This window comes from Halichoerus grypus, chromosome 5 (genome assembly GCF_964656455.1).
Source record: "Halichoerus grypus chromosome 5, mHalGry1.hap1.1, whole genome shotgun sequence".
NCBI lineage: Eukaryota > Metazoa > Chordata > Mammalia > Carnivora > Phocidae > Halichoerus > Halichoerus grypus.
The window spans coordinates 45336873-45341527 of record NC_135716.1 but is presented as its reverse complement, the minus strand read 5'-3'; the positions used below and the strand labels follow the sequence as shown (position 1 = coordinate 45341527).

Sequence of the window (4655 nt, the reverse complement as noted above, 5' to 3'; positions counted from 1 at the left end):
GGGCATTTCCCTTTCCTCCTAGAATTCTAATTCCCTTTCAGTGTGAGCAGAAATCACACCAAAACACCTCTCAGAGCTACCATCCAAACACGTTCATTTTCTGTCCAATCTTGTGTTTTTCCTTTCCTGACCTATTTCTCCCTGCCCTACCTTGTTGGGACCTGTAGTGTTCAGATCAGAAAGAAAAGATAGAAAGGAAGAAGCACTGGGGTGGGAAACAGAGGACTGTGTCAGAAAGGAGAGGTGGGGAGGGAAAAGTGGGGTGCATGTCTTCCACACTGTGCCCCACCAAGCCTCTATCTCCCTATCACAGAATTTATCACATTCGGTTCACTTATCCATATTCCCTCTAAAGGCAAAGATCATCCTATGTAGTTGTCCACTTGCTCCTAAGTCTTGAATAGGGGCATATCCAATATTTTATAACAGCAATTTTTTTTAAATATACTTTTAATTAGCAATAATCGCGCCTCGGATAAACCTCATTGGCTATGATACTGCCACTGCGCAAAGCTGTAAATATACTTTTAAATCCTACTTAAGAGCCAAGTATCCCAAAGAATCTTTGCTAATTGACTTTTTGGTAGAACTCAGACCCAGTGGAAAGAGGATCAAGTCAAGGAAAACCTTTTCCTCTCATCTAACTATTCAGTGCTTCAGAGTCAGAGAGCCAGATAATCACTACATCAAGTGCTTCTCCAGGGCCTACTGAGTTATTAAAGTCGTGGTTGGCATAAAATACATGTCACATAAGACCTAGGCCCTGAAAACTTGACACCAAAGTAGAATGAACCAGGCAGTACTGTATATTAAAATTATCTAATGGTTCAATTAAAGGGCTAAATTACACAAAACAAATAATTGATGAATATGAATGCATATAGTAAGTTAAGTGTATTGTACATAAAAAATAAGCGCATCCTAAGAGGAGAAGGCGGAAGTTATTGGATATGACTTGGAGTCAAAAGATAATTACACTGTAAGGAGATGTTTAAGATAAACCTTCTAGATGTTGTTTTTAATACTAGAAGATTAAATAAGTAACCAAGAATAAGTTTTAATTAAGTAAATTCCATTCATATTTCTTATAGAATATTAACCTTCTTAAGGTATTTTTAGAAATTATGATCTAAATATATGCAAATATTTTAGATCAGTAGAAGATAAGGTATTATTCATAATTATTTAATTATCTCTTTAAATTAAAAATTTTAAATTTAATCTCCTTAAAATTTCCCCTTATTCTTAAAATATTCTAATTTATTTAAAAACTTTATTATTAAAGTATAATATTTATTCAATCCTGAATAAAAATGGAATTTATATTAAAATATTTTTGTTATTATACCAGAAACTCATGTTCATAAAAGAATTTTAAGAGAAGGCAGGTAACGAAAAGAAATTTTAATCACCCATAATCCTACCACTCAGACATTATTAATACTTTGAAATAAATTATCTAGTCTATAGTTTATACAATATATCTTTTATTAAAAAGGACTCTTATTCATGTATCATATGACCTCACTGATATGAGGAATTCTTAATCTCAGGAAACACACTGAGGGTTGCTGGAGTGGTGGGGGGTGGGAGGGATGGGGTGGCTGGGTGATGGACATTGGGGACGGTATGTGCTATGGTGAGCACTGTGAATTGTGTAATACTGTTGAATCACATACCTGTACCTCTGAAACAAATAATATATTGTATGTTAAAAAAAAAAAAGAAGAAGAAGAAGAAGAAGATAGCAGGAGGGGAAGAAGGAAGGGGGGGAAATCAGAGGGGGAGATGAACCATGAGAGACTGTGGACTCTGAAAAAACAAACTGAGGGTTTTAGAGGGGAGGGGAGTGGGGAGATGGGTTAGCCTGGTGATGGGTATTAAAGAGGGCACGTTCTGCATGGAGCACTGGGTGTTATACGCAAACAGTGAATCATGGAACACTACATCAAAAACTAATGATGTAATGTATGGTGATTAACATAACATAAAAAAAAAGGAGTCTTATTATATATCTGTCTTTTGCCTGTTTCCTTTAACAATTTTCTGAGTATCAAAAGAAATATATTTAAGACCAGAAAATGTTTAGATTTTTATCTTAGAACTTACCTATACAAAGTTTATTTTCAAATTTAATGTACTACTTATTGGATTTTTTTAAGTGGTTCTATTTTTCTTCTCTTCACTTTATTGCAAAGTACATGAATATGAGGAGCCAAATAATTTTTAACAGTTATGATATCAAAAGCAGACCGAGAATACTCTTACCATGGAACCAGGTATGGTGCAGAGTCTGTACCAAGCACAAGTACCAAATCAAAGGATAGCCCCAGGTGACAGAGGTCACTATATGTGAGTTCATTTTCTGGCTCTGCTGCTGAGCATCTATGCTTCTTGGGCAAGCCACTCAGCACTTCAAGATGTACAGATGAGACATTTAATGTCAAATGATCTCTGAAACTCCCATGAATCTACTTAGAATGCAGGTATAGGATATTCCAGAAATGGGAATACCGATGTTTAAATATACAGAGGTGGTGCTGGCAGCCTCAAACTTCACTGGCCTTGGTTTGAAGACTGCTTCTATGCTATAGGTTTCTGAAGGCTTGAGTCTATAATGAAATCTGTGCACAAAATGGCAAACAAAATTTTGGCCAATGTCCTAAAACCTATTCTTTCAGTTAAAATGAAACAAAGCAAAACAAAAACAAAACAAAACAAACAAAAAAACTCCTTTGGAGAATCCATTTTGACCACTAAAATAAAACCAATCAAAAGTTAACTACATCTCTTCCTCTATTTCCATATAAATGACCTTTCCTCTCTAAATATATCTGTCACATTGTAATTAGAAGTCATTTTATAAGTATAAGCAAACACCAGTGATATCTACCCATGTTTTTAGCTTTTAATGGAATGTATAAATACAACTTACTCAAAAATGACACAAAAATGACATCAAAAAGTGAACGCAAAGAAATTATAAAGATTCACTCCACTGCCTGGAATCTGATAAACAGGTTTTTGCTACTTATAAAATATGTTATAGTTTATCAGTAGATGCTAAAAATATATATATTTCAAATGCATCAATTGTAAATCGATGATCTCAGATAACTGACCATTAGCATTGTCTAAAAAAACATTCAGTAATGATGGAAATGTTCAATATCCATGGTGTCCAATGTGGTAGCCCCTATTGAAATGTACTAGTGCAAATGAAGAACTGATTTTTTTAATTTACTGAATTTTAATTAATTTAAATTTAAATAGCCATGTGTGGCTAATGGCTACCATATTGGACAGCAAGATATAGACCATATTTGGGACAGAAAGTGTAATGGCCTTACCCACCTATCCATGTTATTCAAAATAAAACATGATAGAACACAAACTTTACAAGTCTACTGAGATTACATTTCTTAATTGCAAAATCCAAAATAAGTTCACCAAGGTTAGACTTGTGTTCATAGTTTTGTGCACCTGTTTTGCCAGATTCCTCAAGTAAAGACACTGATACCTTACACCTGATGACATACTTAGACCTGGGTACACATACAAAGACAAGGATGTCAAATGCAATTGCACCTCTGATGAAATAATCTATGGAAGACTGGTGCCAATCACAAAATAACATGGTGATGGAAGATTTTAAAAATTTCTAGAGCCCAGGCTTGGCACAGAATGCTACCTATTTTCAAGATTTCAAGAAGGCTTGGATAGAAAGCCCATCAAAGGTCAACTAGACACCTGCCCCCAACCCGTTATTTCTATCTACCTAAAATCCAGAAATTCTTTCTTTTTTTTTTAGTTTTTTTTTTATTAACATATTAATGTATTATTTGTTTCAGAGGTACAGTTCTGTGATTCATCAGTCTTACACAATTCACAGTGCTCACCTTAGTACATACCCTCCCCAATATCCATCACCCAGCTATCTCATCCCTCCAATCCCCCTCCACTCCAGCAACCCTCAGTTTGTTTCCTGAGATTAAGAGTCTCTTATGGTTTGTCTCCCTCTCTGGTTTCATCTTGTTTCATTTTTCCCCTCCCTTCCCCTATGATCCTCTGTCTTGTTTCTCAAATTCCTCATATCAGTGAGATCATATGATACTTGTCTTTCTCTGATTGACTTATTTTGCTTAGCATAATACCCTCTAGTTCCATCCACATCATTGCAAATAGCAATATTTCATTTTTGATGGCTGCATAATATTCCATTGTATATCTATACCACATCTTCTTTATCCATTCATCTGTTGATGGACATCTAGGCTCTTTCCATAGTTTGGCTATTGTGGACATTGCTGCTATAAACATTGGGGTGCATGTGCCCCTTCGGATCACTACATTTGTATCTTTGGGGTAAATACCCAGTAGTGCAATTGCTGAGACCCAGAGATTCTTAATTTGAGCTAGGGACAGTGAAGGGAGTCCCAACAATGATTATGATTTAATCTCCTGCTAAGACAAGGAATGGGAGTGAAGCTTAAAAGAAAAATACACTTGATTTAGGGAAGTAAAGGAATATATTTCTTAAATCCAGAATTTGGAAGATCCTACTTCCTGATCTTACACTGAGACTTGCTCTATCTCCTATAAGAATGTCATCACATTAGTATCAGAAAAAGTCTTTCAAGGAAAATATTGATCAG

General features: G+C 35.1%; 1 pseudogene; it reads right to left on the bottom strand.

The window, feature by feature from the left end:
• Positions 1 to 397: 397 nt before the first annotated feature.
• Positions 398 to 515, bottom strand: LOC118545854 (U4 spliceosomal RNA; annotated as a pseudogene).
• Between the last annotated feature and the right edge of the window lie 4140 nt (positions 516 to 4655).